We start from the raw sequence: 26,360 nt of genomic DNA, 5'->3' as shown, positions 1-26,360 counted from the left end.
TGAGGCTTCTCGAGGCCAATCACATCTAACCACTGGAACTTCCAAAGTGTCCTTCACACCCTTGCTGCAACTCAAGAAGTTCCCCGACATACCCGTCTGCACTCGAGAGGAAGCACGTGGTGTCCCGCACACATCCAGGGGAGCCCCGTTTCCGCCTCCTAGCTCGAGATGAGGGATCCTTTCCCTGTTTCTTAGGGAAAGAATTCCCGGCGTTCCCGTCGCATCTCAAGAGGAGGCGCTCTCCACAGGAAAGGCGAGAGGAACTCCAGGGTCATGCCACCATTCCAAGAGTCCCCCAGATGTGTCAGTCCATTCCAGAGGAACCTGTTTTCCCTGCACTGCCTTGACGTTCAAGCCGAGGATCGACTCCCACCACGTGTGCACGTGGGACAGCCCTGTGGGAAAGCCTCGTGGGAAAGCCTCGTGGGAAAGACTCGAGGGAAAACCATAGATCCTTTGATCCACGCGGCGGACTGCGTGACACTGCTGCTACCGCTCTGGAGGAAAGCGCAAGTGCATGCCCGCATTCGAGACGAGGACTGACTCCCCTGGGGAGACTCCAGAAGTACCCCAAGATCCATGTCAGCACTGGAGAGGAATCCTCAGGTTCCGGCCCCGACTCCACACAAGGTCTTAGGCCCCGGCATCGACGGGAGAGGAATCCCGAGAGGCCCCCGAGGAACTCGCATGGGGTCTGGCCTCTCCTGAGGCCACCAGAGCGGGTCCCTGAGGTCCCCGTCGTAAGTCGAGAGCACCTGCCGCAACTCGAGAAAATCCAGGAGGTTTTGCCCTCCAGGCGAGATGAGGCCCATTTCCGCTGCGGCTTCTCGAGCCCAATCGCATCTAACCACTGGAACTTCCAAAGGGTCCTTCACACCCTTGCTGCAACTCAAGAAGTTCCCCGACATACCCGTCTCCACTCGAGAGGAAGCACGTGGTGTCCCGCACACATCCAGGGGAGCCCCGTTTCCACCTCCTAGCTCGAGATGAGGGATCCTTTCCCTGTTTCGTAGGGAAAGAATTCCCGGCGTTCCCGTCGCATCTCAAGAGGAGGCGCTCTCCACAGGAAAGGCGAGAGGAACTCCAGGGTCGTGCCACCATTCCAAGAGTCCCCCAGATGTGTCAGTCCATTCCAGAGGAACCTGTTTTCCCTTCACTGCCTTGACGTTCAAGCCGAGGATCGACTCCCACCACGTGTGCACGTGGGACAGCCCTGTGGGAAAGCCTCGTGGGAAAGCCTCGTGGGAAAGACTCGAGGGAAAACCATAGATGTTTGATCCACGCGGCGGACTGAGTGACACTCCTGCTACCGCTCTGGAGGAAAGCGCAAGTGCATGCCCGCATTCGAGACGAGGACTGACTCCCCTGGGGAGACTCCAGAAGTACCCCAAGATCCATGTCAGCACTGGAGAGGAATCCTCAGGTTCCGGCCCCGACTCCACACAAGGTCTTAGGCCCCGGCATCGACGGGAGAGGAATCCCGAGAGGCCCCCGAGGAACTCGCATGGGGACTGGCCTTTCCTGAGGCCACCAGAGCGGGTCCCTGAGGTCCCCGTCGTAAGTCGAGAGCACCTGCCGCAACTCGAGAAAATCCAGGAGGTTTTGCCCTCCAGGCGCGATGAGGCCCATTTCCGCTGAGGCTTCTCGAGGCTAATCACGTCTAACCACTGGAACTTCCAAAGGGTCCTTCACACACTTGCTGCAACTCAAGAAGTTCCCCGACATACCCGTCTCCAATCGAGAGGAAGCACGTGGGTCCCGCACACATCCAGGGGAGCCCCGTTTTCGCCTCCTAGCTCGAGATGAGGGATCCTTTCCCTGTTTCGTAGGGTAAGAATTCCCGGCGTTCCCGTCGCATCTCAAGAGGAGGCGCTCTCCACAGGAAAGGCGAGAGGAACTCCAGGGTCGTGCCACCATTCCAAGAGTCCCCCAGATGTGTCAGTCCATTCCAGAGGAACCTGTTTTCCCTGCACTGCCTTGACTTTCAAGCCGAGGATCGACTCCCACCACGTGTGCACGTGGGACAGCCCTGTGGGAAAGCCTCGTGGGAAAGCCTCGTGGGAAAGACTGGAGGGAAAACCATAGATGCTTTGATCCACGCGGCGGACTGCGTGACACTGCTGCTACCGCTCTGGAGGAAAGCGCAAGTGCATGCCCGCATTCGAGACGAGGACTGACTCCCCTGGGGAGACTCCAGAAGTACCCCAAGATCCATGTCAGCACTGGAGAGGAATCCTCAGGTTCCGGCCCCGGCTCCACACAAGGTCTTAGGCCCCGGCATCGACGGGAGAGGAATCCCGAGAGGCCCCCGAGGAACTCGCATGGGGACTGGCCTCTCCTGAGGCCACCAGAGCGGGTCCCTGAGGTCCCCGTTGTAAGTCGAGAGCACCTGCCGCAACTCGAGAAAATCCAGAAGGTTTTGGCCTCCAGGCGAGATGAGGCCCATTTCCGCTGCGGCTTCTCGAGGCCAATCGCATCTAACCACTGGAACTTCCAAAGGGTCCTTCACACCCTTGCTGCAACTCAAGAAGTTCCCCGACATACCCGTCTCCACTCGAGAGGAAGCACGTGGTGTCCCGCACACATCCAGGGGAGCCCGGTTTCCACCTCCTAGCTCGAGATGAGGGATCCTTTCCCTGTTTCGTAGGGAAAGAATTCCCGGCGTTCCCGTCGCATCTCAAGAGGAGGCGCTCTCCACAGGAAAGGCGAGAGGAACTCCAGGGTCGTGCCACCATTCCAAGAGTCCCCCAGATGTGTCAGTCCATTCCAGAGGAACCTGTTTTCCCTGCACTGCCTTGACGTTCAAGCCGAGGATCGACTCCCACCACGTGTGCACGTGGGACAGCCCTGAGGGAAAGCCTCGTGGGAAAGCCTCGTGGGAAAGACTCGAGGGAAAACCATAGATCCTTTGATCCACGCGGCGGAATGCGTGACACTGCTGCTACCGCTCTGGAGGAAAGCGCAAGTGCATGCCCGCATTCGAGACGAGGACTGACTCCCCTGGGGAGACTCCAGAAGTACCCCAAGATCCATGTCAGCACTGGAGAGGAATCCTCAGGTTCCGGCCCCGACTCCACACAAGGTCTTAGGCCCCGGCATCGACGGGAGAGGATTCCCGAGAGGCCCCCGAGGAACTCGCATGGGGACTGGCCTTTCCTGAGGCCACCAGAGCGGTTCCCTGAGGTCCCCGTCGTAAGTCGAGAGCACCTGCCGCAACTAGAGAAAATCCAGGAGGTTTTGCCCTCCAGGCGAGATGAGGCCCATTTCCGCTGAGGCTTCTCGAGACCAATCACATCTAACCACTGGAACTTCCAAAGGGTCCTTCACACCCTTGCTGCAACTCAAGAAGTTCCCCGACATACCCGTCTGCACTCGAGAGGAAGCACGTGGTGTCCCGCACACATCCAGGGGAGCCCCGTTTCCGCCTCCTAGCTCGAGATGAGGGATCCTTTCCCTGTTTCGTAGGGAAAGAATTCCCGGCGTTCCCGTCGCATCTCAAGAGGAGGCGCTCTCCACAGGAAAGGCGAGAGGAACTCCAGGGTCATGCCACCATTCCAAGAGTCCCCCAGATGTGTCAGTCCATTCCAGAGGAACCTGTTTTCCCCGCACTGCCTTGACGTTCAAGCCGAGGATCGACTCCCACCACGTGTGCACGTGGGACAGCCCTGTGGGAAAGCCTAGTGGGAAAGCCTCGTGGGAAAGACTCGAGGGAAAACCATAGATCCTTTGATCCACGCGGAGGACTGCGTGACACTGCTGCTACCGCTCTGGAGGAAAGCGCAAGTGCATGCCCGCATTCGAGACGAGGACTGACTCCCCTGGGGAGACTCCAGAAGTACCCCAAGATCCATGTCAGCACTGGAGAGGAATCCTCAGGTTCCGGCCCCGACTCCACACAAGGTCTTAGGCCCCGGCATCGACGGGAGAGGAATCCCGAGAGGCCCCCGAGGAACTCGCATGGGGACTGGCCTCTCCTGAGGCCACCAGAGCGGGTCCCTGAGGTCCCCGTCGTAAGTCGAGAGCACCTGCCGCAACTCGAGAAAATCCAGGAGGTTTTGCCCTCCAGGCGAGATGAGGCCCATTTCCGCTGCGGCTTCTCGAGGCCAATCGCATCTACCCACTGGAACTTCCAAAGGGTCCTTCACACCCTTGCTGCAACTCAAGAAGTTCCCCGACATACCCGTCTCCACTCGAGAGGAAGCACGTGGTGTCCCGCACACATCCAGGGGAGCCCCGTTTCCACCTCCTAGCTCGAGATGAGGGATCCTTTCCCTGTTTCGTAGGGAAAGAATTCCCGGCGTTCCCGTAGCATCTCAAGAGGAGGCGCTCTCCACAGGAAAGGCGAGAGGAACTCCAGGGTCGTGCCACCATTCCAAGAGTCCCCCAGATGTGTCAGTCCATTCCAGAGGAACCTGTTTTCCCTGCACTGCCTTGACGTTCAAGCCGAGGATCGACTCCCACCACGTGTGCACGTGGGACAGCCCTGTGGGAAAGCCTCGTGGGAAAGCCTCGTGGGAAAGACTCGAGGGAAAACCATAGATGCTTTGATCCACGCGGCGGACTGCGTGACACTGCTGCTACCGCTCTGGAGGAAAGCGCAAGCGCATGCCCGCATTCGAGACGAGGACTGACTCCCCTGGGGAGACTCCAGAAGTACCCCAAGATCCATGTCAGCACTGGAGAGGAATCCTCAGGTTCTGGCCCCGACTCCACACAAGGTCTTAGGCCCCGGCATCGACGGGAGAGGAATCCCGAGAGGCCCCCGAGGAACTCGCATGGGGACTGGCCTTACCTGAGGCCACCAGAGCGGGTCCCTGAGGGCCCCGTCGAAAGTCGAGAGCACCTGCCGCAACTCGAGAGAATCCAGGAGGTTTTGCCCTCCAGGCGCGATGAGGCATATTTCTGCTGAGGCTTCTCGAGGCCAATCACATCTAACCACTGGAACTTCCAAAGGGTCCTTCACACCCTTGCTGCAACTCAAGAAGTTCCCCGACATACCCGTCTGCACTCGAGAGGAAGCACGTGGTGTCCCACATACATCCAGGGGAGCCCCGTTTCCGCCTCCTAGCTCGAGATGAGGGATCCTTTCCCTGTTTCGTAGGGAAAGAATTCCCGGCGTTCCCGTCGCATCTCAAGAGGAGGCGCTCTCCACAGGAAAGGCGAGAGGAACTCCAGGGTCGTGCCACCATTCCAAGAGTCCCCCAGATGTGTCAGTCCATTCCAGAAGAACCTGTTTTCCCTGCACTGCCTTGACGTTCAAGCCGAGGATCGACTCCCACCACGTGTGCACGTGGGACAGCCCTGTGGGAAAGCCTCGTGGGAAAGCCTCGTGGGAAAGACTCGAGGGAAAACCATAGATCCTTTGATCCACGCGGCGGACTGCGTGACACTGCTGCTACCGCTCTGGAGGAAAGCGCAAGTGCATGCCCGCATTCGAGACGAGGACTGACTCCCCTGGGGAGACTCCAGAAGTACCCCAAGATCCATGTCAGCACTGGAGAGGAATCCTCAGGTTCCGGCCCCGGCTCCACACAAGGTCTTAGGCCCCGGCATCGACGGGAGAGGAATCCCGAGAGGCCCCCGAGGAACTCGCATGGGGACTGGCCTCTCCTGAGGCCACCAGAGCGGGTCCCTGAGGTCCGCGTCGTAAGTCGAGAGCACCTGCCGCAACTCGAGAAAATCCAGGAGGTTTTGCCCTCCAGGCGAGATGAGGCCCATTTCCGCTGCGGCTTCTCGAGGCCAATCGCATCTAACCACTGGAACTTCCAAAGGGTCCTTCACAACCTTGCTGCAACTCAAGAAGTTCCCCGACATACCCGTCTCCACTCGAGAGGAAGCACGTGGTGTCCCGCACACATCCAGGGGAGCCCCGTTTCCACCTCCTAGCTCGAGATGAGGGATCCTTTCCCTGTTTCGTAGGGAAAGAATTCCCGGCGTTCCCGTCGCATCTCAAGAGGAGGCGCTCTCCACAGGAAAGGCGAGAGGAACTCCAGGGTCGTGCCACCATTCCAAGAGTCCCCCAGATGTGTCAGTCCATTCCAGAGGAACCTTTTTTCCCTGCACTGCCTTGACGTTCAAGCCGAGGATCGACTCCCACCACGTGTGCACGTGGGACAGCCCTGTGGGAAAGCCTCGTGGGAAAGCCTCGTGGGAAAGACTCGAGGGAAAACCATAAATGCTTTGATCCACGCGGCGGACTGCGTTACACTGCTGCTACCGCTCTGGAGGAAAGCGCAAGTGCATGCCCGCATTCGAGACGAGGACTGACTCCCCTGGGGAGACTCCAGAAGTACGCCAAGATCCATGTCAGCACTGGAGAGGAATCCTCAGGTTCCGGCCCCGACTCCACACAAGGTCTTAGGCCCCGGCATCGACGGGAGAGGAATCCCGAGAGGCCCCCGAGGAACTCGCATGGGGACTGGCCTTTCCTGAGGCCACCAGTGCGGGTCCCTGAGGTCCCCGTCGTAAGTCGAGAGCACCTGCCACAACTCGAGAAAATCCAGGAGGTTTTGCCCTCCAGGCAAGATGAGGCCCAGTTCCGCTGAGGCTTCTCGAGGCCAATCACATCTAACCACTGGAACTTCCAAAGGGTCCTTCACACCCTTGCTGCAACTCAAGAAGTTCCCCGACATACCCGTCTGCACTCGAGAGGAAGCACGTGGTGTCCCGCATACATCCAGGGGAGCCCCGTTTCCGCCTCCTAGCTCGAGATGAGGGATCCTTTCCCTGTTTCGTTGGGAAAGAATTCTCGGTGTTCCCGTCGCATCTCAAGAGGAGGCGCTCTCCACAGGAAAGGCGAGAGGAACTCCAGGGTCATGCCACCATTCCAAGAGTCCCCCAGATGTGTCAGTCCATTCCAGAGGAACCTGTTTTCCCTTCACTGTCTTGACGTTCAAGCCGAGGATAGACTCCCACCACGTGTGCACGTGGGACAGCCCTGTGGGAAAGCCTCGTGGGAAAGCCTCGTGGGAAAGAGTCGAGGGAAAACCACACATCCTTTGATCCACGCGGCGGACTGCGTGACACTGCTGCTACCGCTCTGGAGGAAAGCGCAAGTGCATGCCCGCATTCGAGACGAGGACTGACTCCCCTGGGGAGACTCCAGAAGTACCCCAAGATCCATGTCAGCACTGGAGAGGAATCCTCAGGTTCTGGCCCCGACTCCACACAAGGTCTTAGGCCCCGGCATCGACGGGAGAGGAATCCCGAGAGGCCCCCGAGGAACTCGCATGGGGACTGGCCTTTCCTGAGGCCACCAGAGCGGGTCCCTGAGGTCCCCGTCGTAAGTCGAGAGCACCTGCCGCAACTCGAGAAAATCCAGGAGGTTTTGCCCTCCAGGCAAAATGAGGCCCATTTCCGCTGAGGCTTCTCGAGGCTAATCACGTCTAACCACTGGAACTTCCAAAGGGTCCTTCACACCCTTGCTGCAACTCAAGAAGTTCCCCGACATACCCGTCTAAACTCGAGAGGAAGCACGTGGGTCCCGCACACATCCAGGGGAGCCCCGTTTTCGCCTCCTAGCTCGAGATGAGGGATCCTTTCCCTGTTTCGTAGGGAAAGAATTCCCGGCGTTCCCGTCGCATCTCAAGAGGAGGCGCTCTCCACAGGAAAGGCGAGAGGAACTCCAGGGTCGTGCCACCATTCCAAGAGTCCCCCAGATGTGTCAGTCCATTCCAGAGGAAACTGTTTTCCCTGCACTGCCTTGACTTTCAAGCCGAGGATCGACTCCCACCACGTGTGCACGTGGGACAGCCCTGTGGGAAAGCCTCGTGGGAAAGCCTCGTGGGAAAGACTCGAGGGAAAACCATAGATGCTTTGATCCACGCGGCGGACTGCGTGACACTGCTGCTACCGCTCTGGAGGAAAGCGCAAGTGCATGCCCGCATTCGAGACGAGGACTGACTCCCCTGGGGAGACTCCAGAAGTACCCCAAGATCCATGTCAGCACTGGAGAGGAATCCTCAGGTTCCGGCCCCGGCTCCACACAAGGTCTTAGGCCCCGGCATCGACGGGAGAGGAATCCCGAGAGGCCCCCGAGGAACTCGCATGGGGACTGGCCTCTCCTGAGGCCACCAGAGCGGGTCCCTGAGGTCCCCGTCGTAAGTCGAGAGCACCTGCCGCAACTCGAGAAAATCCAGGAGGTTTTGCCCTCCAGGCGAGATGAGGCCCATTTCCGCTGCGGCTTCTCGAGGCCAATCGCATCTAACCACTGGAACTTCCAAAGGGTCCTTCACACCCTTGCTGCAACTCAAGAAGTTCCCCGACATACCCGTCTCCACTCGAGAGGAAGCACGTGGTGTCCCGCACACATCCAGGGGAGCCCCGTTTCCACCTCCTAGCTCGAGATGAGGGATCCTTTCCCTGTTTCGTAGGGAAAGAATTCCCGGCGTTCCCGTCGCATCTCAAGAGGAGGCGCTCTCCACAGGAAAGGCGAGAGGAACTCCAGGGTCGTGCCACCATTCCAAGAGTCCCCCAGATGTGTCAGTCCATTCCAGAGGAACCTGTTTTCCCTGCACTGCCTTGACGTTCAAGCCGAGGATCGACTCCCACCACGTGTGCACGTGGGACAGCCCTTTGGGAAAGCCTCGTGGGAAAGCCTCGTGGGAAAGACTCGAGGGAAAACCATAGATCCTTTGATGCACGCGGCGGAATGCGTGACACTGCTGCTACCGCTCTGGAGGAAAGCGCAAGTGCATGCCCGCATTCGAGACGAGGACTGACTCCCCTGGGGAGACTCCAGAAGTACCCCAAGATCCATGTCAGCACTGGAGAGGAATCCTCAGGTTCCGGCCCCGACTCCTCACAAGGTCTTAGGCCCCGGCATCGACGGGAGAGGATTCCCGAGAGGCCCCCGAGGAACTCGCATGGGGACTGGCCTTTCCTGAGGCCACCAGAGCGGTTCCCTGAGGTCCCCGTCGTAAGTCGAGAGCACCTGCCGCAACTCGAGAAAATCCAGGAGGTTTTGCCCTCCAGGCGAGATGAGGCCCATTTCCGCTTAGGCTTCTCGAGGCCAATCACATCTAACCACTGGAACTTCCAAAGGGTCCTTCACACCGTTGCTGCAACTCAAGAAGTTCCCCGACATACCCGTCTGCACTCGAGAGGAAGCACGTGGTGTCCCGCATACATCAAGGGGAGCCCCGTTTCCGCCTCCTAGCTCGAGATGAGGGATCCTTTCCCTGTTTCGTAGGGAAAGAATTCTCGGTGTTCCCGTCGCATCTCAAGAGGAGGCGCTCTCCACAGGAAAGGCGAGAGGAACTCCAGGGTCATGCCACCATTCCAAGAGTCCCCCAGATGTGTCAGTCCATTCCAGAGGAACCTGTTTTCCCTGAACTGCCTTGACGTTCAAGCCGAGGATCGACTCCCACCACGTGTGCACGTGGGACAGCCCTGTGGGAAAGCCTCGTGGGAAAGCGTCGTGGGAAAGACTCGAGGGAAAACCATAGAGCCTTTGATCCACGCGGCGGACTGCGTGACACTGCTGCTACCGCTCTGGAGGAATGCGCAAGTGCATGCCCGCATTCGAGACGAGGACTGACTCCCCTGGGGAGACTCCAGAAGTACCCCAAGATCCATGTCAGCACTGGAGAGGAATCCTCAGGTTCCGGCCCTGACTCCACACAAGGTCTTAGGCCCCGGCATCGACGGGAGAGGAATCCCGAGAGGCCCCCTAGGAACTCGCATGGGGACTGGCCTCTCCTGAGGCCACCAGAGCGGGTCCCTGAGGTCCCCGTCGTAAGTCGAGAGCACCTGCCGCAACTCGAGAAAATCCAGGAGGTTTTGCCCTCCAGGCGAGATGAGGCCCATTTCCGCTGCGGCTTCTCGAGGCCAATCGCATCTAACCACTGGAACTTCCAAAGGGTCCTTCACACCCTTGCTGCAACTCAAGAAGTTCCACGACATTCCCGTCTCCACTCGAGAGGAAGCACGTGGTGTCCCGCACACATCCAGGGGAGCCCCGTTTCCGCCTCCTAGCTCGAGATGAGGGATCCTTTCCCTGTTTCGTAGGGAAAGAATTCCCGGCGTTCCCGTCGCATCTCAAGAGGAGGCGCTCTCCACAGGAAAGGCGAGAGGAACTCCAGGGTCGTGCCACCATTCCAAGAGTCCCCCAGATGTGTCAGTCCATTCCAGAGGAACCTGTTTTCCCTGCACTGCCTTGACGTTCAAGCCGAGGATCGACTCCCACCACGTGTGCACGTGGGACAGCCCTGTGGGAAAGCCTCGTGGGAAAGCCTCGTGGGAAAGACTCGAGGGAAAACCATAGATCCTTTGATCCACGCGGCGGACTGCGTGACACTGCTGCTACCGCTCTGGAGGAAAGCGCAAGTGCATGCCCGCATTCGAGACGAGGACTGACTCCCCTGGGGAGACTCCAGAAGTACCCCAAGATCCATGTCAGCACTGGAGAGGAATCCTCAGGTTCCGGCCCCGACTCCACACAAGGTCTTAGGCCCCGGCATCGACGGGAGAGGAATCCCGAGAGGCCCCCGAGGAACTCGCATGGGGACTGGCCTTTCCTGAGGCCACCAGAGCGGGTCCCTGAGGTCCCCGTCGTAAGTCGAGAGCACCTGCCGCAACTCGAGAAAATCCAGGAGGTTTTGCCCTCCAGGCGCGATGAGGCCCATTTCCGCTGAGGCTTCTCGAGGCTAATCACGTCTAACCACTGGAACTTCCAAAGGGTCCTTCACACCCTTGCTGCAACTCAAGAAGTTCCCCGACATACCCGTCTCCACTCGAGAGGAAGCACGTGGGTCCCGCACACATCCAGGGGAGCCCCGTTTTCGCCTCCTAGCTCGAGATGAGGGATCCTTTCCCTGTTTCGTAGGGAAAGAATTCCCGGCGTTCCCGTCGCATCTCAAGAGGAGGCGCTCTCCACAGGAAAGGCGAGAGGAACTCCAGGGTCGTGCCACCATTCCAAGAGTCCCCCAGATGTGTCAGTCCATTCCAGAGGAACCTGTTTTCCCTGCACTGCCTTGACGTTCAAGCCGAGGATCGACTCCCACCACGTGTGCACGTGGGACAGCCCTGTGGGAAAGCCTCGTGGGAAAGCCTCGTGGGAAAGACTCGAGGGAAAACCATAGATCCTTTGATCCACGCGGCGGAATGCGTGACACTGCTGCTACCGCTCTGGAGGAAAGCGCAAGTGCATGCCCGCATTCGAGACGAGGACTGACTCCCCTGGGGAGACTCCAGAAGTACCCCAAGATCCATGTCAGCACTGGAGAGGAATCCTCAGGTTCCGGCCCCGGCTCCACACAAGGTCTTAGGCCCCGGCATCGACGGGAGAGGAATCCCGAGAGGCCCCCGTGGAACTCGCATGGGGACTGGCCTTTCCTGAGGCCACCAGAGCGGGTCCCTGAGGTCCCCGTCGTAAGTCGAGAGCACCTGCCGCAACTCGAGAGAATCCAGGAGGTTTTGCCCTCCAGGCGCGATGAGGCCCATTTCCGCTGAGGCTTCTCGAGGCCAATCACATCTAACCACTGGAACTTCCAAAGGGTCCTTCACACCCTTGCTGCAACTCAAGAAGTTCCCCGACATACCCGTCTCCACTCGAGAGGAAGCACGTGGTGTCCCGCACACATCCAGGGGAGCCCCGTTTCCGCCTCCTAGCTCGAGATGAGGGATCCTTTCCCTGTTTCGTAGGGAAAGAATTCCCGGCGTTCCCGTCGCATCTCAAGAGGAGGCGCTCTCCACAGGAAAGGCGAGAGGAACTCCAGGGTCATGCCACCATTCCAAGAGTCCCCCAGATGTGTCAGTCCATTCCAGAGGAACCTGTTTTCCCTGCACTGCCTTGACGTTCAAGCCGAGGATCGACTCCCACCACGTGTGCACGTGGGACAGCCCTGTGGGAAAGCCTCGTGGGAAAGCCTCGTGGGAAAGACTCGAGGGAAAACCATAGATGCTTTGATCCACGCGGCGGACTGCGTGACACTGCTGCTACCGCTCTGGAGGAAAGCGCAAGTGCATGCCCGCATTCGAGATGAGGACTGACTCCCCTGGGGAGACTCCAGAAGTACCCCAAGATCCATGTCAGCACTGGAGAGGAATCCTCAGGTTCCGGCCCCGACTCCACACAAGGTCTTAGGCCCCGGCATCGACGGGAGAGGAATCCCGAGAGGCCCCCGAGGAACTCGCATGGGCACTGGCCTTTCCGGAGGCCACCAGAGCGGTTCCCTGAGGTCCCCGTCGTAAGTCGAGAGCACCTGCCGCAACTCGAGAAAATCCAGGAGGTTTTGCCCTCCAGGCGAGATGAGGCCCATTTCCGCTGCGGCTTCTCGAGGCCAATCGCATCTAACCACTGGAACTTCCAAAGGGTCCTTCACACCCTTGCTGCAACTCAAGAAGTTCCACGACATTCCCGTCTCCACTCGAGAGGAAGCACGTGGTGTCCCGCACACATCCAGGGGAGCCCCGTTTCCACCTCCTAGCTCGAGATGAGGGATCCTTTCCCTGTTTCGTAGGGAAAGAATTCCCGGCGTTCCCGTCGCATCTCAAGAGGAGGCGCTCTCCACAGGAAAGGCGAGAGGAACTCCAGGGTCGTGCCACCATTCCAAGAGTCCCCCAGATGTGTCAGTCCATTCCAGAGGAACCTGTTTTCCCTGCACTGCCTTGACGTTCAAGCCGAGGATCGACTCCCACCACGTGTGCACGTGGGACAGCCCTGTGGGAAAGCCTCGTGGGAAAGCCTCGTGGGAAAGACTCGAGGGAAAACCATAGATCCTTTGATCCACGCGGCGGACTGCGTGACACTGCTGCTACCGCTCTGGAGGAAAGCGCAAGTGCATGCCCGCATTCGAGACGAGGACTGACTCCCCTGGGGAGACTCCAGAAGTACCCCAAGATCCATGTCAGCACTGGAGAGGAATCCTCAGGTTCCGGCCCCGACTCCACACAAGGTCTTAGGCCCTGGTATCGACGGGAGAGGAATCCCGAGAGGCCCCCGAGGAACTCGCATGGGGACTGGCCTTTCCTGAGGCCACCAGAGCGGGTCCCTGAGGTCCCCGTCGTAAGTCGAGAGCACCTGCCGCAACTCGAGAAAATCCAGGAGGTTTTGCCCTCCAGGCGCGATGAGGCCCATTTCCGCTGAGGCTTCTCGAGGCCAATCACATCTAACCACTGGAACTTCCAAAGGGTCCTTCACACCCTTGCTGCAACTCAAGAAGTTCCCCGACATACCCGTCTGCACTCGAGAGGAAGCACGTGGTGTCCCGCACACATCCAGGGGAGCCCCGTTTCCGCCTCCTAGCTCGAGATGAGGGATCCTTTCCCTGTTTCGTAGGGAAAGAATTCCCGGCGTTCCCGTCGCATCTCAAGAGGAGGCGCTCTCCACAGGAAAGGCGAGAGGAACTCCAGGGTCATGCCACCATTCCAAGAGTCCCCCAGATGTGTCAGTCCATTCCAGAGGAACCTGTTTTCCCTGCACTGCCTTGACGTTCAAGCCGAGGATCGACTCCCACCACGTGTGCACTTGGGACAGCCCTGTGGGAAAGCCTCGTGGGAAAGTCTCGTGGGAAAGACTCGAGGGAAAACCATACATCCTTTGATCCACGCGGCGGACTGCGTGACACTGCTGCTACCGCTCTGGAGGAAAGCGCAAGTGCATGCCCGCATTCGAGACGAGGACTGACTCCCCTGGGGAGACTCCAGAAGTACCCCAAGATCCATGTCAGCACTGGAGAGGAATCCTCAGGTTCCGGCCCCGACTCCACACAAGGTCTTAGGCCCCGGCATCGACGGGAGAGGAATCCCGAGAGGCCCCCGAGGAACTCGCATGGGGACTGGCCTCTCCTGAGGCCACCAGAGCGGATCCCTGAGGTCCCCGTCGTAAGTCGAGAGCACCTGCCGCAACTCGAGAAAATCCAGGAGGTTTTGCCCTCCAGGCGAGATGAGGCCCATTTCTGCTGCGGCTTCTCGAGGCCAATCACGTCTAACCACTGGAACTTCCAAAGGGTCCTTCACACACTTGCTGCAACTCAAGAAGTTCCCCGACATACCCGTCTCCACTCGAGAGGAAGCACGTGGGTCCCGCACACATCCAGGGGAGCCCCGTTTTCGCCTCCTAGCTCGAGATGAGGGATCCTTTCCCTGTTTCGTAGGGAAAGAATTCCCGGCGTTCCCGAGGCATCTCAAGAGGAGGCGCTCTCCACAGGAAAGGCGAGAGGAACTCCAGGGTCGTGACACCATTCCAAGAGTCCCCCAGATGTGTCAGTCCATTCCAGAGGAACCTGTTTTCCCTGCACTGCCTTGACGTTCAAGCTGAGGATCGACTCCCACCACGTGTGCACGTGGGACAGCCCTGTGGGAAAGCCTCGTGGGAAAGCCTCGTGGGAAAGACTCGAGGGAAAACCATAGATCCTTTGATCCACGCGGCGGACTGCGTGACACTGCTGCTACCGCTCTGGAGGAAAGCGCAAGTGCATGCCCGCCTTCGAGACGAGGACTGACTCCCCTGGGGAGACTCCAGAATTACCCCAAGATCCATGTCAGCACTGGAGAGGAATCCTCAGGTTCCGGCCCCGACTCCACACAAGGTCTTAGGCCCCGGCATCGACGGGAGAGGAATCCCGAGACGCCCCCGAGGAACTCGCATGGGGACTGGCCTTTCCTGAGGCCACCAGAGCGGGTCCCTGAGGTCCCCGTCATAAGTCGAGAGCACCTGCCGCAACTCGAGAAAATCCAGGAGGTTTTGCCCTCCAGGCGAGATGAGGCCCATTTCCGCTGAGGCTTCTCGAGGCCAATCACATCTAACCACTGGAACTTCCAAAGGGTCCTTCACACCATTGCTGCAACTCAAGAAGTTCCCCGACGTACCGGTCTCCACTCGAGAGGAAGCACGTGGGGTCCCGCACACATCCAGGGGAGCCGCGTTTCCACCTCCTAGCTCGAGATGAGGGATCCTTTCCCTGTTTCGTAGGGAAAGAATTCCCGGCGTTCCCGTCGCATCTCAAGAGGAGGCGCTCTCCACAGGAAAGGCGAGAGGAACTCCAGGGTCGTGCCACCATTCCAAGAGTCCCCCAGATGTGTCAGTCCATTCCAGAGGAACCTGTTTTCCCTGCACTGCCTTGACGTTCAAGCCGAGGATCGACTCCCACCACGTGTGCACGTGGGACAGCCCTGAGGGAAAGCCTCGTGGGAAAGCCTCGTGGGAAAGACTCGAGGGAAAACCATAGATCCTTTGATCCACGCGGCGGACAGCGTGACACTGCTGCTACCGCTCTGGAGGAAAGCGCAAGTGCATGCCCGCATTCGAGACGAGGACTGACTCCCCTGGGGAGACTCCAGAAGTACCCCAAGATCCATGTCAGCTCTGGAGAGGAATCCTCAGGTTCCGGCCCCGACTCCACACAAGGTCTTAGGCCCCGGCATCGACGGGAGAGGATTCCCGAGAGGCCCCCGAGGAACTCGCATGGGGACTGGCCTTTCCTGAAGTCACCAGAGCGGTTCCCTGAGGTCCCCGTCGTAAGTCGAGAGCACCTGCCGCAACTCGAGAAAATCCAGGAGGTTTTGCCCTCCAGGCGCGATGAGGCCCATTTCTGCTGAGGCTTCTCGAGGCTAATCACGTCTAACCACTGGAACTTCCAAAGGGTCCTTCACACCCTTGCTGCAACTCAAGAAGTTCCCCGACATACCCGTCTCCAATCGAGAGGAAGCACGTGGGTCCCGCACACATCCAGGGGAGCCCCGTTTTCGCCTCCTAGCTCGAGATGAGGGATCCTTTCCCTGTTTCGTAGGGAAAGAATTCCCGGCGTTCCCGTCGCATCTCAAGAGGAGGCGCTCTCCACAGGAAAGGCGAGAGGAACTCCAGGGTCGTGCCACCATTCCAAGAGTCCCCCAGATGTGTCAGTCCATTCCAGAGGAACCTGTTTTCCCTGCACTGCCTTGACGTTCAAGCCGAGGATCGACTCCCACCACGTGTGCACGTGGGACAGCCCTGTGGGAAAGCCTCGTGGGAAAGCCTCGTTGGAAAGACTCAAGGGAAAACCATAGATCCTTTGATCCACGCGGCGGACTGCGTGACACTGCTGCTACCGCTCTGGAGGAAAGCGCAAGTGCATGCCCGCATTCGAGACGAGGACTGACTCCCCTGGGGAGACTCCAGAAGTACCCCAAGATCCATGTCAGCACTGGAGAGGAATCCTCAGGTTCCGGCCCCGGCTCCACACAAGGTCTTAGGCCCCGGCATCGACGGGAGAGGAATCCCGAGAGGCCCCCGTGGAACTCGCATGGGGACTGGCCTTTCCTGAGGCCACCAGAGCGGGTCCCTGAGGTCCCCGTCGTAAGTCGAGAGCACCTGCCGCAACTCGAGAGAATCCAGGAGGTTTTGCCCTCCAGGCGCGATGAGGCCCATTTCCGCTGAGGCTTCTCGAGGCCAATCACATCTAACCACTGGAACTTCCAAAGGGTCCTTCACACCCTTGCTGCAACTCAAGAAGTTCCCCGACATACCCGTCTGCACTCGAGAGGAAGCACGTGGTGTCCCGCACACATCCAGGGGAGCCCCGTTTCCGCCTCCTAGCTCGAGATGAGGGATCCTTTCCCTGTTTCGTAGGGAAAGAATTCCCGGCGTTCCCGTCGCATCTCAAGAGGAGGCGCTCTCCACAGGAAAGGCGAGAGGAACTCCAGGGTCATGCCACCATTCCAAGAGTCCCCCAGATGTGTCAGTCCATTCCAGAGGAACCTGTTTTCCCTGCACTGCCTTGACGTTCAAGCCGAGGATCGACTCCCACCACGTGTGCACGTGGGACAGCCCTGTGGGAAAGCCTCGTGGGAAAGCCTCGTGGGAAAGACTCGAGGGAAAACCATACATCCTTTGATCCACGCGGCGGACTGCGTGACACTGCTGCTACCGCTCTGGAGGAAAGCGCAAGTGCATGCCCGCATTCGAGACGAGGACTGACTCCCCTGGGGAGACTCCAGAAGTACCCCAAGATCCATGTCAGCACTGGAGAGGAATCCTCAGGTTCCGGCCCCGACTCCACACAAGGTCTTAGGCCCCGGCATCGACGGGAGAGGAATCCCGAGAGGCCCCCGAGGAACTCGCATGGGGACTGGCCTCTCCTGAGGCCACCAGAGCGGGTCCCTGAGGTCCCCGTCGTAAGTCGAGAGCACCTGCCGCAACTCGAGAAAATCCAGGAGGTTTTGCCCTCCAGGCGAGATGAGGCCCATTTCCGCTGCGGCTTCTCGAGGCCAATCGCATCTAACCACAGGAACTTCCAAAGGGTCCTTCACACCCTTGCTGCAACTCAAGAAGTTCCCCGACACACCCGTCTGCACTCGAGAGGAAGCACGTGGTGTCCCGCACACATCCAGGGGAGCCCCGTTTCCGCCTCCTAGCTCGAGATGAGGGATCCTTTCCCTGTTTCGTAGGGAAAGAATTCCCGGCGTTCCCGTCGCATATCAAGAGGAGGCACTCTCCACAGGAAAGGCGAGAGGAACTCCAGGGTCATGCCTCCATTCCAAGAGTCCCCCAGATGTGTCAGTCCATTCCAGAGGAACCTTTTTTCCCTGCACTGCCTTGACGTTCAAGCCGAGGATCGACTCCCACCACGTGTGCACGTGGGACAGCCCTGTGGGAAAGCCTCGTGGGAAAGCCTCGTGGGAAAGACTCGAGGGAAAACCATAGATCCTTTGATCCACGCGGCGGACTGCGTGACACTGCTGCTACCGCTCTGGAGGAAAGCGCAAGTGCATGCCCGCATTCGAGACGAGGACTGACTCCCCTGGGGAGACTCCAGAAGTCCCCCAAGATCCATGTCAGCACTGGAGAGGAATCCTCAGGTTCCGGCCCCGACTCCACACAAGGTCTTAGGCCCTGGCATCGACGGGAGAGGAATCCCGAGAGGCCCCCGAGGAACTCGCATGGGGACTGGCCTTTCCTGAGGCCTCCAGAGCGGGTCCCTGAGGTCCCCGTCGTAAGTCTAGAGCACCTGCCGCAACTCGAGAAAATCCAGGAGGTTTTGCCCTCCAGGCGAGATGAGGCCCATTTCCGCTGAGGCTTCTCGAGGCCAATCACATCTAACCACTGGAACTTCCAAAGGGTCCTTCACACCATTGCTGCAACTCAAGAAGTTCCCCGACATACCCGTTTCCACTCGAGGGGAAGCACGTGGGGTCCCGCACACATCCAGGGGAGCTCCGTTTCCGCTTCCTAGCTCGAGATGAGGGATCCTTTCCCTGTTTCGTAGGGAAAGAATTCCCGGCGTTCCCGAGGCATCTCAAGAGGAGGCGCTCTCCACAGGAAAGGCGAGAGGAACTCCAGGGTCGTGACCCCATTCCAAGAGTCCCCCAGATGTGTCAGTCCATTCCAGAGGAACCTGTTTTCCCTGCACTGCCTTGACGTTCAAGCTGAGGATCGACTCCCACCACGTGTGCACGTGGGACAGCCCTGTGGGAAAGCCTCGTGGGAAAGCCTCGTGGGAAAGACTCGAGGGAAAACCATAGATCCTTTGATCCACGCGGCGGACTGCGTGACACTGCTGCTACCGCTCTGGAGGAAAGCGCAAGTGCATGCCCGCCTTCGAGACGAGGACTGACTCCCCTGGGGAGACTCCAGAATTACCCCAAGATCCATGTCAGCACTGGAGAGGAATCCTCAGGTTCCGGCCCCGACTCCACACAAGGTCTTAGGCCCCGGCATCGACGGGAGAGGAATCCCGAGACGCCCCCGAGGAACTCGCATGGGGACTGGCCTTTCCTGAGGCCACCAGAGCGGGTCCCTGAGGTCCCCGTCATAAGTCGAGAGCACCTGCCGCAACTCGAGAAAATCCAGGAGGTTTTGCCCTCCAGGCGAGATGAGGCCCATTTCCGCTGAGGCTTCTCGAGGCCAATCACATCTAACCACTGGAACTTCCAAAGGGTCCTTCACACCATTGCTGCAACTCAAGAAGTTCCCCGACGTACCGGTCTCCACTCGAGAGGAAGCACGTGGGGTCCCGCACACATCCAGGGGAACCGCGTTTCCACCTCCTAGCTCGAGATGAGGGATCCTTTTCCTGTTTCGTAGGGAAAGAATTCCCGGCGTTCCCGTCGCATCTCAAGAGGAGGCGCTCTCCACAGGAAAGGCGAGAGGAACTCCAGGGTCGTGCCACCATTCCAAGAGTCCCCCAGATGTGTCAGTCCATTCCAGAGGAACCTGTTTTCCCTGCACTGCCTTGACGTTCAAGCCGAGGATCGACTCCCACCACGTGTGCACGTGGGACAGCCCTGAGGGAAAGCCTCGTGGGAAAGCCCCGTGGGAAAGACTCGAGGGAAAACCATAGATCCTTTGATCCACGCGGCGGACAGCGTGACACTGCTGCTACCGCTCTGGAGGAAAGCGCAAGTGCATGCCCGCATTCGAGACGAGGACTGACTCCCCTGGGGAGACTCCAGAAGTACCCCAAGATCCATGTCAGCTCTGGAGAGGAATCCTCAGGTTCCGGCCCCGACTCCACACAAGGTCTTAGGCCCCGGCATCGACGGGAGAGGATTCCCGAGAGGCCCCCGAGGAACTCGCTTGGGGACTGGCCTTTCCTGAAGTCACCAGAGCGGTTCCCTGAGGTCCCCGTCGTAAGTCGAGAGCACCTGCCGCAACTCGAGAAAATCCAGGAGGTTTTGCCCTCCAGGCGCGATGAGGCCCATTTCCGCTGAGGCTTCTCGAGGCTAATCACGTCTAACCACTGGAACTTCCAAAGGGTCCTTCACACCCTTGCTGCAACTCAAGAAGTTCCCCGACATACCCGTCTCCAATCGAGAGGAAGCACGTGGGTCCCGCACACATCCAGGGGAGCCCCGTTTTCGCCTCCTAGCTCGAGATGAGGGATCCTTTCCCTGTTTCGTAGGGAAAGAATTCCCGGCGTTCCCGTCGCATCTCAAGAGGAGGCGCTCTCCACAGGAAAGGCGAGAGGAACTCCAGGGTCGTGCCACCATTCCAAGAGTCCCCCAGATGTGTCAGTCCATTCCAGAGGAACCTGTTTTCCCTGCACTGCCTTGACGTTCAAGCCGAGGATCGACTCCCACCACGTGTGCACGTGGGACAGCCCTGTGGGAAAGCCTCGTGGGAAAGCCTCGTTGGAAAGACTCAAGGGAAAACCATAGATCCTTTGATCCACGCGGCGGACTGCGTGACACTGCTGCTACCGCTCTGGAGGAAAGCGCAAGTGCATGCCCGCATTCGAGACGAGGACTGACTCCCCTGGGGAGACTCCAGAAGTACCCCAAGATCCATGTCAGCACTGGAGAGGAATCCTCAGGTTCCGGCCCCGGCTCCACACAAGGTCTTAGGCCCCGGCATCGACGGGAGAGGAATCCCGAGAGGCCCCCGTGGAACTCGCATGGGGACTGGCCTTTCCTGAGGCCACCAGAGCGGGTCCCTGAGGTCCCCGTCGTAAGTCGAGAGCACCTGCCGCAACTCGAGAGAATCCAGGAGGTTTTGCCCTCCAGGCGCGATGAGGCCCATTTCCGCTGAGGCTTCTCGAGGCCAATCACATCTAACCACTGGAACTTCCAAAGGGTCCTTCACACCCTTGCTGCAACTCAAGAAGTTCCCCGACATACCCGTCTGCACTCGAGAGGAAGCACGTGGTGTCCCGCACACATCCAGGGGAGCCCCGTTTCCGCCTCCTAGCTCGAGATGAGGGATCCTTTCCCTGTTTCGTAGGGAAAGAATTCCCGGCGTTCCCGTCGCATCTCAAGAGGAGGCGCTCTCCACAGGAAAGGCGAGAGGAACTCCAGGGTCATGCCACCATTCCAAGAGTCCCCCAGATGTGTCAGTCCATTCCAGAGGAACCTGTTTTCCCTGCACTGCCTTGACGTTCAAGCCGAGGATCGACTCCCACCACGTGTGCACGTGGGACAGCCCTGTGGGAAAGCCTCGTGGGAAAGCCTCGTGGGAAAGACTCGAGGGAAAACCATACATCCTTTGATCCACGCGGCGGACTGCGTGACACTGCTGCTACCGCTCTGGAGGAAAGCGCAAGTGCATGCCCGCATTCGAGACGAGGACTGACTCCCCTGGGGAGACTCCAGAAGTACCCCAAGATCCATGTCAGCACTGGAGAGGAATCCTCAGGTTCCGGCCCCGACTCCACACAAGGTCTTAGGCCCCGGCATCGACGGGAGAGGAATCCCGAGAGGCCCCCGAGGAACTCGCATGGGGACTGGCCTTTCCTGAGGCCACCAGAGCGGGTCCCTGAGGTCCCTGTCGTAAGTCGAGAGCACCTGCCGCAACTCGAGAAAATCCAGGAGGTTTTGCCCTCCAGGCGAGATGAGGCCCATTTCCGCTGAGGCTTCTTGAGGCCAATCACATCTAACCACTGGAACTTCCAAAGGGTCCTTCACACCCTTGCTGCAACTCAAGAAGTTCCCCGACATACCCGTCTCCACTCGAGAGGAAGCACGTGGTGTCCCGCACACATCCAGGGGAGCCCCGTTTCCACCTCCTAGCTCGAGATGAGGGATCCTTTCCCTGTTTCGTAGGGAAAGAATTCCCGGCGTTCCCGTCGCATCTCAAGAGGAGGCGCTCTCCACAGGAAAGGCGAGAGGAACTCCAGGGTCGTGCCACCATTCCAAGAGTCCCCCAGATGTGTCAGTCCATTCCAGAGGAACCTGTTTTCCCTGCACTGCCTTGACGTTCAAGCCGAGGATCGACTCCCACCACGTGTGCACGTGGGACAGCCCTGTGGGAAAGCCTCGTGGGAAAGCCTCGTGGGAAAGACTCGAGGGAAAACCATAGATCCTTTGATCCACGCGGCGGACTGCGTGACACTGCTGCTATCGCTCTGGAGGAAAGCGCAAGTGCATGCCCGCATTCGAGAGGAGGACTGACTCCCCTGGGGAGACTCCAGAAGTACCCCAAGATCCATGTCAGCACTGGAGAGGAATCCTCAGGTTCCGGCCCCGACTCCACACAAGGTCTTAGGCCCCGGCATCGACGGGAGAGGAATCCCGAGAGGCCCCCGAGGAACTCGCATGGGGACTGGCCTTTCCTGAGGCCACCAGAGCGGGTCCCTGAGGTCCCCGTCGTAAGTCGAGAGCACCTGCCGCAACTCGAGAAAATCCAGGAGGTTTTGCCCTCCAGGCGAGATGAGGCCCATTTCCGCTGAGGCTTCTCGAGGCCAATCACATCTAACCACTGGAACTTCCAAAGTGTCCTTCACACCGTTGCTGCAACTCAAGAAGTTCCCCGACATACCCGTCTGCACTCGAGAGGAAGCACGTGGTGTCCCGCATACATCCAGGGGAGCCCCGTTTCCGCCTCCTAGCTCGAGATGAGGGATCCTTTCCCTGTTTCGTAGGGAAAGAATTCTCGGTGTTCCCGTCGCATCTCAAGAGGAGGCGCTCTCCACAGGAAAGGCGAGAGGAACTCCAGGGTCATGCCACCATTCCAAGAGTCCCCCAGATGTGTCAGTCCATTCCAGAGGAACCTGTTTTCCCTTCACTGCCTTGACGTTCAAGCCGAGGATCGACTCCCACCACGTGTGCACGTGGGACAGCCCTGTGGGAAAGCCTCGTGGGAAAGCCTCGTGGGAAAGACTCGAGGGAAAACCATAGATCCTTTGATCCACGCGGCGGACTGCGTGACAATGCTGCTACCGCTCTGGAGGAAAGCGCAAGTGCATGCCCGCATTCGAGACGAGGACTGACTCCCCTGGGGAGACTCCAGAAGTACCCCAAGATCCATGTCAGCACTGGAGAGGAATCCTCAGGTTCCGGCCCCGACTCCACACAAGGTTTTAGGCCCCGGCATCGACGGGAGAGGAATCCCGAGAGGCCCCCGAGGAACTCGCATGGGGACTGGCCTTTCCTGAGGCCACCAGAGCGGGTCCCTGAGGTCCCCGTCGTAAGTCGAGAGCACCTGCCGCAACTCGAGAAAATCCAGGAGGTTTTGCCCTCCAGGCGCGATGAGGCCCATTTCCGCTGAGGATTCTCGAGGCTAATCACGTCTAACCGCTGGAACTTCCAAAGGGTCCTTCACACCCTTGCTGCAACTCAAGAAGTTCCCCGACATACCCGTCTCCACTCGAGAGGAAGCACGTGGGTCCCGCACACATCCAGGGGAGCCCCGTTTTCGCCTCCTAGCTCGAGATGAGGGATCCTTTCCCTGTTTCGTAGGGAAAGAATTCCCGGCGTTCCCGTCGCATCTCAAGAGGAGGCGCTCTCCACAGGAAAGGCGAGAGGAACTCCAGGGTCGTGCCACCATTCCAAGAGTCCCCCAGATGTGTCAGTCCATTCCAGAGGAACCTGTTTTCCCTGCACTGCCTTGACGTTCAAGCCGAGGATCGACTCCCACCACGTGTGCACGTGGGACAGCCCTGTGGGAAAGCCTCGTGGGAAAGCCTCGTGGGAAAGACTCGAGGGAAAACCATAGATCCTTTGATCCACGCGGCGGACTGCGTGACACTGCTGCTACCGCTCTGGAGGAAAGCGCAAGTGCATTCCCGCATTCGAGACGAGGACTGACTCCCCTGGGGAGACTCCAGAAGTACCCCAAGATCCATGTCAGCTCTGGAGAGGAATCCTCAGGTTCCGGCCCCGACTCCACACAAGGTCTTAGGCCCCGGCATCGACGGGAGAGGAATCCCGAGAGGCCCCCGAGGAACTCGCATGGGGACTGGCCTTTCCTGAGGCCACCAGAGCGGGTCCCTGAGGTCCCCGTCGTAAGTCGAGAGCACCTGCCGCAACTCGAGAAAATCCAGGAGGTTTTGCCCTCCAGGCGAGATGAGGCCCATTTCCGCTGAGGCTTCTTGAGGCCAATCACATCTAACCACTGGAATTTCCAAAGGGTCCTTCACACCGTTGCTGCAACTCAAGAAGTTCCCCGACATACCCATCTGCACTCGAGAGGAAGCACGTGGTGTCCCGCATACATCCAGGGGAGCCCCGTTTCCGCCTCCTAGCTCGAGATGAGGGATCCTTTCCCTGTTTCGTAGGGAAAGAATTCTCGGTGTTCCCGTCGCATCTCAAGAGGAGGCGCTCTCCACAGGAAAGGCGAGAGGAACTCCAGGGTCATGCCACCATTCCAAGAGTCCCCCAGATGTGTCAGTCCATTCCAGAGGAACCTGTTTTCCCTTCACTGCCTTGACGTTCAAGCCGAGGATCGACTCCCACCACGTGTGCACGTGGGACAGCCCTGTGGGAAAGCCTCGTGGGAAAGCCTCGTGGGAAAGACTCGAGGGAAAACCATAGATCCTTTGATCCACGCGGCGGACTGCGTGACACTGCTGCTACCGCTCTGGAGGAAAGCGCAAGTGCATGCCCGCATTCGAGACGAGGACTGACTCCCCTGGGGAGACTCCAGAAGTAACCCAAGATCCATGTCAGCACTGGAGAGGAATCCTCAGGTTCCGGCCCCGGCTCCACACAAGGTCTTAGGCCCCGGCATCGACGGGAGAGGAATCCCGAGAGGCCCCCGAGGAACTCGCATGGGGACTGGCCTCTCCTGAGGCCACCAGAGCGGGTCCCTGAGGTCCCCGTCGTAAGTCGAGAGCACCTGCCGCAACTCGAGAAAATCCAGGAGGTTTTGCCCTCCAGGCGAGATGAGGCCCATTTCCGCTGAGGCTTCTCGAGGCTAATCACGTCTAACCACTGGAACTTCCAAAGGGTCCTTCACACCCTTGCTGCAACTCAAGAAGTTCCCCGACATACCCGTCTCCAATCGAGAGGAAGCACGTGGGTCCCGCACACATCCAGGGGAGCCCCGTTTTCGCCTCCTAGCTCGAGATGAGGGATCCTTTCCCTGTTTCGTAGGGAAAGAATTCCCGGCGTTCCCGTCGCATCTCAAGAGGAGGCGCTCTCCACAGGAAAGGCGAGAGGAACTCCAGGGTCGTGCCACCATTCCAAGAGTCCCCCAGATGTGTCAGTCCATTCCAGAGGAACCTGTTTTCCCTGCACTGCCTTGACGTTCAAGCCGAGGATCGACTCCCACCACGTGTGCACGTGGGACAGCCCTGTGGGAAAGCCTCGTGGGAAAGCCTCGTTGGAAAGACTCAAGGGAAAACCATAGATCCTTTGATCCACGCGGCGGACTGCGTGACACTGCTGCTACCGCTCTGGAGGAAAGCGCAAGTGCATGCCCGCATTCGAGACGAGGACTGACTCCCCTGGGGAGACTCCAGAAGTACCCCAAGATCCATGTCAGCACTGGAGAGGAATCCTCAGGTTCCGGCCCCGGCTCCACACAAGGTCTTAGGCCCCGGCATCGACGGGAGAGGAATCCCGAGAGGCCCCCGTGGAACTCGCATGGGGACTGGCCTTTCCTGAGGCCACCAGAGCGGGTCCCTGAGGTCCCCGTCGTAAGTCGAGAGCACCTGCCGCAACTCGAGAGAATCCAGGAGGTTTTGCCCTCCAGGCGCGATGAGGCCCATTTCCGCTGAGGCTTCTCGAGGCCAATCACATCTAACCACTGGAACTTCCAAAGGGTCCTTCACACCCTTGCTGCAACTCAAGAAGTTCCCCGACATACCCGTCTGCACTCGAGAGGAAGCACGTGGTGTCCCGCACACATCCAGGGGAGCCCCGTTTCCGCCTCCTAGCTCGAGATGAGGGATCCTTTCCCTGTTTCGTAGGGAAAGAATTCCCGGCGTTCCCGTCGCATCTCAAGAGGAGGCGCTCTCCACAGGAAAGGCGAGAGGAACTCCAGGGTCATGCCACCATTCCAAGAGTCCCCCAGATGTGTCAGTCCATTCCAGAGGAACCTGTTTTCCCTGCACTGCCTTGACGTTCAAGCCGAGGATCGACTCCCACCACGTGTGCACGTGGGACAGCCCTGTGGGAAAGCCTCGTGGGAAAGCCTCGTGGGAAAGACTCGAGGGAAAACCATACATCCTTTGATCCACGCGGCGGACTGCGTGACACTGCTGCTACCGCTCTGGAGGAAAGCGCAAGTGCATGCCCGCATTCGAGATGAGGACTGACTCCCCTGGGGAGACTCCAGAAGTACCCCAAGATCCATGTCAGCACTGGAGAGGAATCCTCAGGTTCCGGCCCCGACTCCACACAAGGTCTTAGGCCCCGGCATCGACGGGAGAGGAATCCCGAGAGGCCCCCGAGGAACTCGCATGGGCACTGGCCTTTCCGGAGGCCACCAGAGCGGTTCCCTGAGGTCCCCGTCGTAAGTCGAGAGCACCTGCCGCAACTCGAGAAAATCCAGGAGGTTTTGCCCTCCAGGCGAGATGAGGCCCATTTCCGCTGAGGCTTCTCGAGGCCAATCACATCTAACCACTGGAACTTCCAAAGGGTCCTTCACACCCTTGCTGCAACTCAAGAAGTTCCCCGACATACCCGTCTGCACTCGAGAGGAAGCACGTGGGGTCCGGCACACATCCAGGGGAGCCCCGTTTCCGCCTCCTAGCTCGAGATGAGGGATCCTTTCCCTGTTTCGT

The sequence above is a fragment of the Ovis canadensis genome, chromosome 7 (genome assembly GCF_042477335.2).
Source record: "Ovis canadensis isolate MfBH-ARS-UI-01 breed Bighorn chromosome 7, ARS-UI_OviCan_v2, whole genome shotgun sequence".
Taxonomy (NCBI): Eukaryota; Metazoa; Chordata; class Mammalia; order Artiodactyla; family Bovidae; genus Ovis; species Ovis canadensis.
The sequence above is the reverse complement of the archived record's forward strand: the minus strand, read 5'-3'. Positions refer to the sequence as shown.